The sequence below is a fragment of the Bos grunniens genome, chromosome 5, assembly GCF_055505025.1.
Source record: "Bos grunniens cultivar Pamir isolate PY7600 chromosome 5, Bosgru_T2T1.0, whole genome shotgun sequence".
NCBI lineage: Eukaryota > Metazoa > Chordata > Mammalia > Artiodactyla > Bovidae > Bos > Bos grunniens.
The window spans coordinates 20,412,520-20,428,902 of NC_141169.1; the positions used below are offsets into that span (position 1 = coordinate 20,412,520).

The window sequence follows — 16,383 nt, forward strand, 5'->3', positions numbered from 1 at the left end:
TTTGGAAAATGCATTAATTCCTGAAGAATGTCAGCCTTAAATATAGTTAATGGAAGTGTGGGTTTACATGTGGGTAGGAGGGAGGGACGATGCAAGAGCAAAAAATGCCAAATTGCCTTTCAGAGAAAAAACTTTTGGAAGAACACTGACTTGGGTTTGGAGTAAAACAACTTGGGGATTTGAGTCCATTCTTTGCTGCTTATTGTGTATTCTTTGCAAGGCTCTTATTCTCTTTGATCTTCATTATTCTTCTTGAAGATGTGGATAATGATAACGGTGGGAGGAAAATTAATGAATCTCCCAAGATGTTGTTGTTGTATTAGTTACTCAGTTGTGTTCAGCTCTTTGTGACCCCATGGACTGTAGCTGGCCAGGCTCCTCTGTCCATGGAGTTCTCCAGGCAAGAATGCTGGAGTGGGTTGCCATGCCCTTCTCCATCTCCGAAGATGTCTATGTCTTAATCCCTAGCACTTGTGAATGTGCTATGTTACATGATAAAAGGGGCTTTGCAGATGTGATTCAAGACATGGACTCTGAGATGGAGAGTTATCCTGGAGTATTCAAGTGGGCCCAATCTAATCACACAAACATTTAAAACATTTAAAACACAAACATTTTCCTGACTGAAATCAGAAAGATGTTGTGCCAGATGAGGCAGGAAAGATTTAAAAAGTGATTGCAAGTCTGAAAGTGTTAGTCATTTCAGTCGTATATGACGCTTTGTGACCCTATGGACTGTAGCCTGCCAGGCTTCCCTGTTCAGGCAAGAATATGGAGTGGTTTGCCATTCCCTTCTCCAGGGGATCTTCCAGATCCAAGGATCAAGCCCGGGTCTCCTGCATCACAGGTAGATTCTTTACTGTCTGAACCACCAGCGAAGCCTGAAAAAAATGAATGGGACTCATCCTAATGTTGCTGGCTTTGATGGAGGGAAGAGGCCATGAGCTGAGCAATCGGGCAGCCTCTGGAAGCTGGAATGGCTGTCGGTTAACAATCAGCAAGGAAATGGGGACCTTAGTCCTACGACTGCAAGGAACTAAATTCCACTCACAACCTGGGTAAGCAAGTAATTCAATTCTCCCCAAAGCCTCCAGAAGGAAACACAGCCCTACGGACACCTTAATTTTAGCTTGGTGAGACCCCTGTTGGAATTCTTACGTGCAGAACTATAAGATAATATATTTGTATCATTTAATTCAGTAAATTTGCGGCCATTTGTTATGCAGCAATGAAAAACTAATATAATCACACTATCCATCTACCTCACAGAGTTGTGTGATTATTGTATAAAATGCATGAGAAATTATTAAGCAGCATACATAAGCTAACTGCTATCATTGATGTTCTTAGCATTATCAGGCTCTATCTTGCTCTTGAATTGGCAGCTATTAAAATGCCAGTCTTAGAAAATAATAGCTACTGTTTGGGCTTCCCAGGTGGGGCAGTGGTAAAGAATCGGCCTTCAGTGCAGCAGACTTAGGTTGGAGAAGGGAATGGTTACCCACTCCAGTATTCTTGCTTGGAGAATTCCACGGACAGAGGAGCTTGGCAAGCTACAGTCCATAGGGTCGCAAAGAGTCAGACATGACTGAAAAACTATTTACTAAGTGTCCATTCTGTGCAAGATACGTATGTAATATAACTTCATGTGCTACCATGACTATGTGAGATAGAAAGCATTATGCTATTTTGCATATGTGGGGCCTGACCAGAGAGTTGACCCTCCTGGATTTTATTATATTCTATCAAATTTTTAAAATTTAAAAACTATTTTAATTATTTTAAAAATTGAGTTATAATTGGCATATAACATGATGTTAGGTTTAGGAAACAGAGTGGGAAAAATTTAGAAATGTAGATCCAATGAAAAAAAACTAGGAGAAAAATTATTGTAAGTTTTTCTTTGCTCTTTTTTTGATCACTAAAGATGAAAATTAAAATAGAAGTTACCAGAGAGAAAGAGAGGCAGCACTTGAAGTGATTAAATATAAGCCATTATCCAGAGTGTGTTCATGAGAACACTCGGGGTTTACCTTTAGATCTTGGTTGGAAGATCCCTCCTGCTGAACTGTGGGCTCTGATCAGACACAGGTCCCAGGGAGCTCTCTACTATGTGCACACTCTGTGTGATGAGAAAAATTAAAGAGGATGCTCAGTTTGAAAATGAAGCTTAAGGTACAGTGCTTTGAATCCTGAAATCCCAAACATATCTCGATGGAAGGAAATGTTCTTTGAAAATTAATTGAAGAAGTTCAGCCCCATGCTTGGAGATATTCTTCCAAACAGCCGCAGATTTCAGTGATGCTCTTTTGTGTGGTCAGAACAAAACTTTGTTTTTGGCAGAGAGAATGCTAGAAATGGCAGGTCATAGGAAGGTAAGCAAATAGGGAAGATGAGCAAACATCCTGGATTATTTTATGACTTTGACGTTACTTTCCACATTTAAAAGCATGGGCTCTGGAAATTCTAGTTATTATTTGAGTTCCTGCACTCTTGCTCCTCAACTCTCATTCTGATACAATGTGTTTGTCAAAATTTGGGGATGTAGATTGTAGCCTTGGAAAAAAATTTCTCGATTGGAAAAAGTTAAAGAAAACACACCATACACTCACGACATTAGTTTTACAGCCAGTTCCAGGGAAAGCTGTGAAGTAGGCAGATTTTTTTTTCTTTCTCTATAACGTTGCACTTCCCTATTCTCCACCCTTTTCTCCATTTTAAAATCTTCCCCTTTCACACCTGAAAATACTCTTATATTATCCTCATCCTTGATCAGTTCAGTTCAGTTCAGTCGCTCAGTCGTGTCCAACTCTTCGCGACCCCATGAATCACAGCACGCCAGGCCTCCCTGTCCATCACCAACTCCCAGAGTTCACTCAGACTCACGTCCATCGAGTCAGTGATGCCATCCAGCCATCTCATCCTCTGTCGTCCCCTTCTCCTCCTGCCCCCAATCTCTCCCAGCATCAAGGTCTTTTCCAATGAGTCAACTCTTCACATGAGGTGGCCAAAGTACTGGAGTTTCAGCTTTAGCATCATTCCTTCCAAAGAAATCCCAGGGCTGATCTCCTTCAGAATGGACTGGTTGGATCTCCTTGCAGTCCAAGGGACTCGATAATAGTTAATAAATTGATTTACCCTTTTGTATTATTGACATACGTTAAGGATATTTGCATTTTAAAGGAGACCTTGATAGATGTGTTTATTCCAAAGGAAGGGATTTTTAATGGTAACCTTGCAGAATCTATGGGATATAATGGTTACCTATGGGATTTAATGGTAACCTTGTGGAATCTGGGCTTCCCTGGTGGCTCAGCTGGTAAAGAATCTGCCTGAAATATGGGAAACCTGGGTTTGAGCCCTTGACTGGGAACATTCCCCAGAGAAGGGAAAGGCTACCCGCTCCAGTATTCTGGCCTGGAGAATTCCATGGACTATAAGTCCATGGGGTTGCAAAGAGTCGGACATGACTGAGTGACTTTCACTTCACTTGCAGAATCTGTGGGATCCTGAAGCATCTCAAAACGACAATCAATTAGTAACCAGTTGCCTATTTCACCTCAATATCATTCCCTTCTAAGCCCAGTAGTTGAGTGTGGGCACACTAGCTGCTGCTTGTTCAATAGAATCCATCAATATTGAGGTATTTCAGTTATAACAAATATCTCACTAGGACTCGGAGTAATGAAAACAGATAAAACTCATATTCACTAGGCACTAAATCCATAATCACAATTAGTCATACAATACTTACACTATTATGAGAAATACAGCAGAAAAGTTAGACCCCTAAGTCTCCTTTTCCTGCCAAGTGTGGGTTATACCTACCTGTAAATCTGACGCTGATTGAAAGCTGATGTAATGGTAAGTGTTCGGTACATGTTTGTTGAATTTGTTGAATAGACTATGCCTTAAAAAACTGGGCTTTGTACCCTGAGATAGGACACATGGGATGATCAGAGAAATGGGGCTAATTTCTCATATTGGCGACTACTTGAGATTGATGGAAGCCTTTAAGACATATGTCTTTCTTTCTCAACTTTGTGTTTTACATGGGAGAAGAGTTTGGAATGCTCTCTCTCACAACTGGTTTCCAATATCAGTTTCAGGTAACTGCTCTCTCACAGGTCTGAGTTATTTTGCATTCTAAATATTCTTCTGATGTTTAGAAAGAGCTCTAATAGGCTCTGTATCCCTGGAGAAGAGGGACTGATTTGGCAGGGGCATTCTTTCGCCCTTTGCTGGGTAAATTCGCAATTGCTTGCTCTTCCAAGGGAAAGAATTAAACTCTTACTACTGTTGATGATGGCAATATTTAGGATCTTGTTTTGAATCTACTAGTATTTAAATGACTGTGTCAATCTGATAGGAAAAGAGCAAATTATAGAAATAGACATTTAAATTTTAGCCAGGGCACATTTAATATATTATTCAGATAACTTAACAACTCATGCTAACAGTACCAAAAATGACGATATTCTGCATTATGCAGTGGCCAAAACCATATGTGTATGCCCACTGTAGACTCCTCCCACATAATTCATCGCTTAAATCAGATCCATGTTCCCTCCCTCATTGTTCTTGTATATCTTCCTTTCTCTCTAACCCCACTGCTATTGCACCAGCTCAAGGGCTCATCACTTTTATCTTTATCCTCATTTTGACATAATTTTCTACTTAAAGAAAAATTGTAAAAATAGCAAAGGAACTATTATATATCCATCACCCGAATTCCCCAAATTTTACCATTTTATAGTATTTTCTGTCTTTTCTTTCTCTCTGTGCCTTTTCCCCCCTGAACTGTTTGAGGGTAGACACAGGGCATCTTTACACCTCAATACCTCATTATGTGTTTTTTAAAAACAAGGGCTTTTTATTACATAACTGCAGTACAACAGTCAAAATCAGGAAATTAACACAGGTATAACACTGTTACCTGATTTACAGACCTAATTCAAAATTCACAGCGTGTCCTGCAATGTCCTTGTAGCAGGAGAAAACACTGTCGTGCACCGTATTCAGCCACCGTGTCTCTTTAGTCTCCTTTCACCAGGAACGACTGTGCAGTCTTTCTTTTTCTTTCATGACACTGACATTTCTGAAGTGGATGGACTAATTGTTTTGCAAGCTGCCCCTTGGTCAGGTTTAGTCTGATGAGTCTTCATAATTAGACTCTGGTGCACATTTCTTCTCAGTGAATCATACAGGGAGGCACGTGATACCACTTTGACCTGTATCTGGTGATGCTAACTTGATCATCTAGTCAAGGTGGAGTCTGCTAGTATCTTTTACTGTGAAGTTACTATTTTTCCTTTGTAAAGGATAAGTATCCCATCGGAAGAACCTTATTGTTTGTCACCAGGATGGCATGATAGCCTGTGCTAGATAATTTTTATCAGCTTTGCTGTGTCCCTGTCCCAACCTTCTGCATCCTTTTTTGTGGCCAAACTATGCAGACTAGTTAAGCTGGTCCTCTGGTGGCAGAGTGGGTTTGGTCAATGGGGAGTCCTGCAGAAGAACTGAAGAGGGTGGAGAGTGCGTCCAGGGATATGCCCCCTTGATTTCTTCTCCGTAGGTGGTCACCCTCTTTCCATCCTAGGGCTGATAATGTCCCTCAATTGGAGGCTGGGGGCATCTCTCAGGCTGCAGTTATGGCTTTTGTAATTACCCCCTCCCCTTGCTGTCCCAAGCCTAGAGGTGGAGCACACATCCCGTGTACATTCTCAGGATTTCCTACCTTCTTCCCACACCTTTGTAAACTCTCCTTATGTTTCCCAACTTGCATGTGTCATCTACTTCCTGCAGGGACCATTATAATACAGTCTCTGATAGCCCTGATACTTCTTTTCCTTCCTGTTTGATCAGTGGCCCATGTACTGGTCTTCACTAGTCTCAATCCTGACTTGTTCTTCTGTGAGTCCTGATCCAGGCAGAAAGTACTTCTGATGCTAAAGGCATCAGTGAGCTGGATCTGGGATGAGCGTTTCTGCTCTGCAGCCAGTCCTCCAGCATGCCTGGGGACTTTCTCCTCCTCCCACATCTCTGGCAGAGCATGTGCCAGCAGACTTGGTTTGATGGTTAGCATCTGACTTCCTACGTGGGTGGAGTCCTCTGACGCAATTTATGTTTTTTTTTTTTTTTTTTTGAGGGCTGTAATATTCTACTTCCCTCTGTTGGCCCTTCTCTGGATGCTGGACCCTCATCCCTAGACTCCCACATATTTTGGGGGATCCTGTTTATGTCACCATTTTTTTTGTTTTCTCTGCCAGACTCTTCTCTACCCTCTTCCACCTTGCATTCTTCCTCTCTCGTCCATACTGACCCATATGAACCTACCAATCCTCGCCCTCTGGTTCTGGCTGGGTTTGGCCAGAATTTATACATTTATATCTCTGGATATAAATGTATATCTCTTCCCTCTGAGGCTCCCTTGAGCTGCTGCCTCCTTCCACAGAAGGTCAGAGCTCTGTTCCAGGTGGTCCTCTGTTTGCAGACTCTAGGAACTGCTTTCACTTCTCACCCCTTCTGGCTAGGGATGGTTATAGCCTAGTTAGGTACTGGGGCTTCCCTGGTGGCTCAGATGGTAAAAATCTGCCTGCAATGCAGGAGACCCAGGTTTGATCCCTGGGTAGGGAAGATCCCTTGGAGAAGGGAATGGTAACCCATTCCAGTATTCTTGCCTGGAGAATTCCACAGACAGAGGAACCTGGTGGGTTCCATGGGGTCACAAAGAGTCAGACATGACTGAGTGACTAACACTTTCATTTTCAGGTACTGGGGAATTGTATTTTCCCTTTTGATTTCATCTTACAACTTTTTAAATAGTCCCTTACTTGAACTTTCTTGAATTTTCCTAACCTGAGTGTGATTCCTCTAGGACCCTGACTGACACAGGTTCTGTGGTGACAGTGGCATCTGTCTTGGCAGGTCACCTGCTGCCTGAATCCTCATTTTGCCAAACTGTACCTTCTCACTGGATCTCAGGTGCTGATGACTGCAACCACGCTGGAGGATCACTGTGCCCTTTTGGACTGATCATTTAACTGTAGACTACCTCCTTGGGCGCCAGCCCTGGAGCTGGATTGGTTTCTCCCAGCTTTGTCCCTGCCCAGTCCTGACCTCATTTCCCTCTGTACTTACCCAGTGTTGGAGTATGCAACATTCTATTAGCATGCCTAATAGAAGCAACACCTGCCCAGGTGACAACAGGAGTCTCCTGGTCTTAAGCCACATGAGACAGACTTTTTATCTGGACCAGCCCCTTATGGTGACAGAAAGACCTCAGAAAAGTGTCCTGCTAATCCAGTTCTCCAAGGGATGCAAAAAAGTATCTAAAATATTTATATATGAACCACCAAGGACATGCTTATCAATACAAGTGTACAATATAGTTTGCTAATTTAAATTTGTAGTTCTTTTAGATATTGAAAAATGAGTATAAATTAGCTTCATTCTATAAGAATTTACTGGTCAAGAAAAAACTCTGTACCTACTTGATAACTCTAAAAATCTCTCCATTTATGGAGGTATTTGAAAGTGTTTCAAAAACTGAGATGGTAGATTACTAATCATGTTTTAATGTTTTGCAGCTTACTGTTTTTATGATAATAAAAATTTCATAGTAACCCAGACATGCATCTTTGTATCTTAAATTGTGCCAGGTATGAAGGATAATTTGTAGTGAAATGCCCTAAATTACAATTTGTTATTTTGAAGCATTCCAAACTCAGACTATATCACAAGATCATTACATTTAGAGTTTTCTACTATGTTATTTTAATTGTACATTAATTTGTTTGTTGGTCATATGTAAACCCTATACCTTTTGATAGGATATTACCTACTAAAACATTTTGGAAATGCTATTTTGTACTCAGTTTGGAGTTGGTAGGTTCATCATCTGATAGGCTGTGTTATTTGTCTTATGCCAAATGATGAATGGTCTTAGTCCATTTCCTAATGGGCTTGTGTTTATTTTTGTTGAGGTTGGCATTAATAAGTCTTCTCAGCAAAGATGCCAAGGACTGACCTGGAACAGACTCTAAATTAACGTTCAGCTTTGAAGATGTTCCTTCTAGGTCAGGATTGAGGCCAACTAGTAGCACAATGCACCGGTGCGGACTTGTGTCAGTGCTGTGTTTCTCTTCTGTGAATGGGCGGCGGGGGCGCGGGGCGGGGCATGAAAACTCATCAACAATGTTGAATAAATCCCTTAGTTAGAAGGCAAGCAACCCTAGGTGGGATCTCACCTGAAACATTTTAAGGCCTAATCCACTTACAGTAAAGATAGATATAGGAGGAATTTTCAATAAATTTCATAAATGGTTTTGTGGAATCCTGATAATGGCCAGTGCTTTACTATTGAGAGATCAGCTGTTTGTCCCCCTACCCACACATTTATTGATTAATTGACAAATATAATTGTATATAATTAGTGTGCAGCATGATGATTTGATACACATATATGTTGCCGAGTAACTACCAACATCAATAAAATAAACATGTTCATCACTCACATAGTATTTTTTTTGAGGGGGGGTGGTGATAAAGGTGAAGATCTACTGTCAGCAACTTCCAAGTATGCAATACCATGTGATTAACAGTAACCCCATGCTGTACATTTGATCTTCAGAACTTACTCTACCTATGACTGAAAGTTTGTATTTTTTGACCCACATCTCTTCTGTCTATGCCATCTATTTGATCTTTCATTTCCATTTGTGCAGCTACCAAAACATAAGCAGGAAGAAGAGAAAAAGACATTTAGGGAAAGAAGAGCCAAAAATAAATAGATAAAATTAGGTTTTAGTATTATCAGTTAGAGCTGTCTGCATCCCTTTGCCATTTGAAATAGAAGCATAGAGTATTAGTACTTGGAGGGACTCCAGAAATGCTTGGTTTATTTCCTGATTTATCAGTTAAGAAAGTGCTTGGACATGTCACAGGTCAGTCTCAATTTGCTAATTATATTACCCTATTTTTTTAAAATGGCTGTGATAAAATGATATAATAATTCTGCTGGCAGATTTCTTTTAATTGTTGGGAAGGGCAGTCTAAAGCTTTATTAATTACTGTTTTACTTGAACAAGCTCATGGTGATAAAGCAGAAAATAACTGTATAACTATCAGAAGCCTGGAAGAGGTAGAACTAATTAAAACATCAGATTTTCTACCCCTGCTCCCTACATTTTATTGAAATTTCTGCTTCTCCACTGCACATCCTCTAGTAGACTTGGTCTAGTCTATTGCTAGCCCTCAACCTGGGAATCTATGCTATTTAACTTTGTTGTGTTATACAATACAGAAGGTGAATGGAAAAATAAAAAGGAGCTTCGTGGTAAATGAGATTTGGACTCCCCCAGACATCTTCATCTAGCCATGCAAACCAACCTGCTAATGGAAACACTCAAAAGTCCTGGTCCCATATCTTAGCTTCCAGATATAATGTGGTTGTGAAGTGGCAAAGGTAGGGAAAAGTATCAGTTCATTTGTAGAAACTTTTCTTGCTATTTTAATATCTGAAAACTGAAAGCTGAAATTTTAACCACTGGCGGTGAGACTGCTGTCGTGACGCTAATGTTTGAGCTGGTTCCGTTTCTACCAGTCATGTTCTCATAGAGCTATACCCCTTCAATCCCAAAGACCACACAAACATAAGATGATGCTATCACTTTCTGGAAAATAACTTGTCCCAGGTTGAATACCTAAGTGACAAAGTGACCATGTCTTCATTCATGGACAAGGTTCCTGCCAGGTCCTTCTGATAACTGAACTGAGAAACTACATTGCTACTCTAATTTAGTTGCTCCTTAAGTAGGTTAATAGTTTACCTTTAGGCTAAAATCAGTTTAAATAAATGTGAGAGCCCTTGCTGAAATGCCTCCCAATTCCTAACAGTGACTTAACCTCACTAGGGTAGCTGAGCCCCAGGTGTTTGCATCCTGCCTCATTTTTCTTATCAACCAGCCCGCAGGGTTGTAACATGTGGTAGCTGAAACACTGTAATATTGAGGACAGCGGAAAACTGGTCTCCAGCTAAAGCTGAGCATCTCTGGCCTGCTGCTGATACCATCCTGAGGCACCGGTGGACTGATCTCAGCTTTACAAAACATTGAATAATTTTCAGGCCTGAGGACAGGCCACATGGTTTGAGCCTTTGAACTTGATGTTTTTATGTCAAGATTAGCTTTGGGATATATATGAACTGCCATAACTAATTGCTTCATTTTCTGACAATGTGGCTTTAAAGCAGGAGAATATCAACTACTAGTTAAGTAAAATTGTATCCCAAATGCCTTGCATTTGCAAAATGCTTTCACATGCACTGTCTTCTCTGATTCTTCTAACAATCCAGCTGGGAAGACCAGAAGATATTTATATCCTATTTCACAGATGAAAAAACTGAGAGTTATAAGGGCTGAGAGATTTTCCCAGGGACACTGTGGAGCTGATATTTGAGCTTCTGTCTCCGCATCCAGGGCCTTACCATTGTGCTACCTGGGCTGTCTGAGACAGAGAGACCTGCAGTCAGCCAGCCAGCTGATGAGCTAAAATGGATTATGCATGGACTGGTAATCGTACCCACAATATATAGAGATTTTTCTCTTTGGAAACCTAAAATGACTAGGTAAATAATTTCACTTATTTGGTATTCATGTTGATCAAAGAATATGCAATATAGCAAATTCACAAATTAATTAACTTGAAAACTTTGGATAAGAAATCATATCCCATATTGCACAGAAGGATATTGTAATTGAAAAGTAATTTTGTGAAGATTTTCAGTTCAGTCTCCCTGAAAGACTATATTCAATATCATAGGTCCAGGTTTCAGAATTTATACAAAAAAGTTTCCATTCAGTGATCAGAAAAGCAAGCTATTTTTTGGTACCCATAGAGTCAAAGAAATGGAAACATGAACAGAACTAGAATATATTAAAAGCAACATATTAATATATGATCTTATAGAAATGAAGGAAGAGAAAGAAAGGAAGGAAGGAAGGAAGGAAGAAACTGGACAAATAGTAGAAGTATGAAATAAAAGGTTTTGTCAAATATTATTCTGTAATTTTCCCCATCTGCTAATATACAGACATTTTAACTCTGCTATTCCTAGACATCTGAAGCATGTTCTATATTCTGGTGCATTTTTGCTCCCTAAAAGCTCCCCTTTTCTTTTCCATAAATGTGGTTTCACATTTAATATGGCATTTGCATTACCAGTGGTACATTCAACCTACCATACATTCCACAATCTTAATGAATAATCCTCTTGCTTTCTCTGACAAAAACTATAACTTCAAAGATCAGAGAGCAGGGCTTCCCTGGTGGTTCAGCAGTTAAGAATCTGCTTTGCAATGCAAGGGACACCAGATCGATCCCTGGTCCGGGACAATCCCACATGCTACAGAGCAGCTAATCCCGTGCACCACAACTGCTGAGCCAGCACTCTAGATCCCATGAGCCGCAGCTACTGAGCTCATGCACTGTAACTACTGAAGCCAGTGCTCCTGGAGCCTGCGTTCTGCAACACGAGAAGCCACTGCAACGAGAAGCTTGCACGCCACAACCAGAAGTACTCCCTGTTCCTTGCAACTAGAGAAAGCCTGCATGCAGCAAGGAAGACCCACCACAGCCAAAAAAGGAAAAGATCAGAGAGCAGAATTTCAGAGCTGTAAAAGTAAGCATAGACATTCCCTGATTCAGGTGGGTCCAGTTAATATTAAACACATAACTTTCATGCCTATATCACTAAGATATGAAGGCCCTAAAAATGGCAAATCTTGTGGTGATCATATCCATCCCCACTTCCTTTTTGTTGTCATAGCTTTCTTAGGAAAGAAGTGTTGTTGGGAAACTTAAAGAAACACAGCGATCATTAGCAGGAAAAATATTGGGAGATTTTACTTTTCACATGGTGTTTACTACACAATGGGGTCAGATACTAATCCAGATTAAACTTGATTCTATGGCACATTTTTATAAAGATTTTGAATTTATGCTTCCATTGTAGCCAAAGAAGATGTGTGATTGGTATCTCCAACTAAAACTCTGTAAGTGGAGATCTACTGGTATTACTACCACAGTTCAAGGATATTGTCAATTAAGTAGATTTTTGTGGGATGCCACAAGGACCTGACTGTCAGGTTGATAAACCACAAAAGGGCAACACTGGCAACATCTTCTGGGCTCCATGCTGACAGAAGCCCAGAGATTAAACTGTCGGGGAGGTCAAACACTGTTGTGGTAGTGGTCTGGAATTTAAGTGAAAGGCAGATCAGAGGGGAAATCTAGATGAACATTAGGCCTGAATCCTAAATTTCAGAATAAGAGAGGGGTGAGGGAAAATTCGCTTGGATTCTAGACCTGGTTGCAGAGTGTTGAAGAAGAAATGTGTCTTTTCAAAGTGTTCACCAACAGAAGGAATCAATAAAGAAGATGTGTGTATCTGAACATACACATACACTCTCTCTCACACACACACATTGGAATATTACTTAGTCATGAAAAGAATGAAATAATGCCATTTGCAGTCACCACATGGATGGACCCAGAGATTATTATACTAAGTGAAGTAAGTCAGACAGTGAAAGGCAAATATAATATGGTATCCACTTATATGTGGAATCTAGAGATATAGAGAACAAACCTATAGTTACCAAAAAGGAAAAGGGGGGATAAATTAGGAATACAGGATGAATAGAAACACACTTCTGTATATAAAAGAGATAAACCATAAGGATTTCCTATATAGCACAGGGAACTATATTTAACATCTTATAATAACCTATAATGGAAAAGAATCTGGAAACCAAATAACTGAATCACTTTGTTGTACACCAAAAACTAACAACATTGTAAATCAACTCTACTTCAATTAAAATAAAATAAAGTCAGGAATAAATCTGACCTGGGGGAATAAAGTTGGTAAAGGGATACGAACTTTCAGTTATCAGTAAGAGCTGAGAATCTAATATATAACATAGTGAATATATATTGAATCATACAATTAAAAAATACGCCTAAGAGAGTAGAACTTGAATATTCTCACCAAAAAATTAAAATAAAATAATTGATAAAACATGTATCTTTTGGCCATCCTTTCAGAAATAAAACACGACAGGAATTCTAATCAACTGGGTGGAGTACTACAGTTGGTGGATACTACAGTTGATTAAAACTCTTCCTCTATTTTCTTGTCTGTTTATTAATTTAATTTTTTTTTTTTAAGCTTAGGATTCTTGGCTTATCTAGAGGAACATGGAAACTCTTGGCCTAAAATGAGGTTTTTGTTAGCCACATGACATTCATCATATCACAGGAGTCAGATCAGGCTCCGATTGAAGCTAACATAAAATTTTAACAGGTATTCTAATGGTATGGGGCTTCCCTCATAGCTCAGTTGGTAAAGAATCCACCCGTGATGCAGGAGACCCTGGTTCAATTCCTGGGTTGGGAAGATCCGTTGGAAAAGGGCTAGGCTACCCACTCCAGTATTCTTGGGCTTCCCTTGTGGCTCAGCTGGTAAAGAATCTGCCTGCAATGTGGGAGACCTGGGTTCGATCCCTGGGTTGGGAAGACCCCCCTGGAGGAGGGAAAGGCTACCCACTCCAGTACTCTGGCCTGGAGAATGCCATGGACTGTATAGTCCATGCAGTGGCAAAGAGTCAGACAAGACTGAGCAACTTTCACTTTCACTTCTTTCAATTTCAGTGAATGATCGCCTGTCACAAAACTTCAGATGTCATCTCCATGGGGAATATTTCTAAATGTATAACTCAAATAGGCTCTATTTCAAATTCCCCCCATTCTGTCTAAATTATCCTCTTCCTTGTACATAAATTGGACTGTGTGCCTTTTACATCTTTATATTTTCCAACATCATTATCAGATTATCTTAAGCAGCAAATGTTTACTATGCAGTCCATGGGGTCACAAAGAGTCAGACAGGACTGAGTGACTTTCACTTCACTAATGGTATGATATTGTTATCTTCTCCAACCTTCTAAGTCTACCCCCACTCTGCTTATCAGGGCAGCCCATTTTACAAGGGGAACAGTCTTGCCCAGGAACTTTGAATTATCCTTTGTTACTTACAGACTCTCAGTGCCATGGGGTTCTGATTATTGGAAGTTTATGTATCAGTTTCATCAGAGACAGCTGGAGACAGCAGAAATATTCAAAAGTGGTTAGTTGGGGTGACAGAAGCAACCAAAGGGACACAGTCTCTGTCCGTTCTTGGTTCCCTGCCTTGGTGTCCCAGCAAACTTCTAGCAGAGAATTAGAGGAGGGCAGTCAGTTCCACACCTCATTTAAACATTAGAAGTTCAATCTCTAAACTCAAATGTATGAAATCTTAATTTAGCAATATCACTCAATATTGAGAAGGTCTTAAATCATCCTTTGGGCCATGGATTCTGGGCAACTGCTCTAGATTTTAGCCTCAAAATGTGGGGGTTCAACACAAGACTTCATCTGGAGGTTCACAGGCAATCGTATATGTAATTACATAGAAATGTATGGTTTTGGAACTGACAAGTTACAGACATTGCCTAGAAGCTGATGAGAATTTGCTTTTCTACAAGTGCCGGAGTGCGTTTGTGGTGGCAGAAAGTAAGAGTGTCTGATGGGCCCTGAGAGTCTAAGGAACTCTGCTTGTATCTCACCTCTCAGGGTTATCTGTGTGACCTCTCTGGTTCCTGTCAAGTAAGGAGGTATATCAGTGTTTCCCAGCTTTCTTTTGGACTTGAACACCTCTCAGTGAGATAAATAATCTATAGAAAGTGCCTAGAAGTTAAAAATAATTATTATCTGTGTGAAATGTAGATTCGAAAGGCAAGGAAGACTTCCAAATCAGTATGTCTTCAAAGAGCACTATACACATTTTTATTCTTTTTCTTAGTATGTCTTTGTATATACTGTGCATTAGTCACCATATATTTAAATATACCATTTGGCTTTAGAAAGCATTTAAATTTTATTTTTATTTTTAAAATTGAAGTAGAATACAATATTCTATTAGTTTCGGGTGTACCACATCATGATGATTTGATATTTGAATATATTGCAAAATGACCACCATGACAACTATAGTGGATATCCATAGCCACACGTAGCTACAGAATTTCTTTTTTCTTGTGATGAGGACTTTTAAGATCAACTCTCTCAGCAACTTTCAAATGCACAAAACAGTATCATTAACTATAGTTGTTGTTCTGTACATTACATTCCCATGACTTATTGAGAAAAAGCTTAATTCTCTTTAGTTTTCCTGAATTTTATTGTATGAGAAAAAGCATAATCTGCTGGTGAATCAACTAAAAATAATATTACATCATGTTTCTTTGGGGATTAAATACATATTAAAATATATACTAAAATTTTACTGCCTATTATGCATCAAACCTTGACAAAAAGCCACTTTTGTAGCTATACTTAGAATTTTAACATTTAAAGCAGTTTTGCTTTAAAAAAGAAGCTAGCTTATTTTCATAATTTTTTTCTTTTGTTTCTAAATGGTAAGATAAAAGAGAAGGCTTCAAGCTGCTATTCCCAACCACTCATCCACAAATAACACATTGAGAGTTTAGAAAGATTTTATTCCTAACAAATTATAAGTCAGATTGGATAAAATGTTTTTAGGTTTTCCCTTTCAACAATGATTTTTAAAGTACTAGAGGTACATTCATGCATTGTATAAATTTTTTTGATCAGATATGCAATTTATTAATTCAGTGTTGATCATTTTAAAGGAAATGTTCATAATTATCATTTTTATGCTTCTTTTCAGGATTATATGTTGCAAACCATAGAAACCTATTCTTGAAAAACTCAAACAAAAAGAGAATTGACTGGAAGGCCACGGGTGACTCACACATCAAAGGACGCTCAAGGGCCAGTTTAGAAACAGCAAGAACCTGGAAAGCTCTTGGGTTTTGTGAGCAGTAGGTAATTTAATCGTCATGTTAAGGTATCATCACAGAGATGAATCAGCTCTGTCATTCTTTCCTGTCCCAGGAAAAGGAATTTGGTTGGCCTGTTGCAAGTCCCACGTTCACTGCTTGGTTATGGGATAGAGGGACATCGTGATTAATGTTGTTGCTGTTTAGCTGTTAAATTGTGTCTGACTCTTTTGTAGCCCGCCAGGCTTCTCTGTCCGTGGGATTTCCCTGGGCAAGAATACTGGTGTGGGTTGCCATTTCATTTTCTAGGGAATCTTCCCGACCCAGGGATCAAACCCACATCTCTTGCGTCTCCTGCATTGGCCGGAGGGTTCTTTACCACTGAGCCACCAGGGAAACCCTAGTCCTGTTTATATTGTGCCCACTAGGAAAGAGGTGCTGGTGCTGTGCTCAGTCTTTCAGTCATGTCAGAATCTTTGTG

The 16,383-nt window shown here is 39.7% G+C and overlaps 1 long non-coding RNA gene across 1 annotated transcript in view; it reads right to left on the minus strand.

Moving 5' to 3' along the window:
• Window positions 1-1,999: 1,999 nt before the first annotated feature.
• LOC147371385 (uncharacterized) overlaps window positions 2,000-16,383 on the minus strand; it is a 54,383-nt gene continuing 39,999 nt past the window's right edge. Inside the window, exon 3 of the long non-coding RNA XR_015164813.1 lies at window positions 2,000-2,122. This is a non-coding gene — a long non-coding RNA (uncharacterized LOC147371385). The remainder of the gene's footprint in view (window positions 2,123-16,383) is intronic.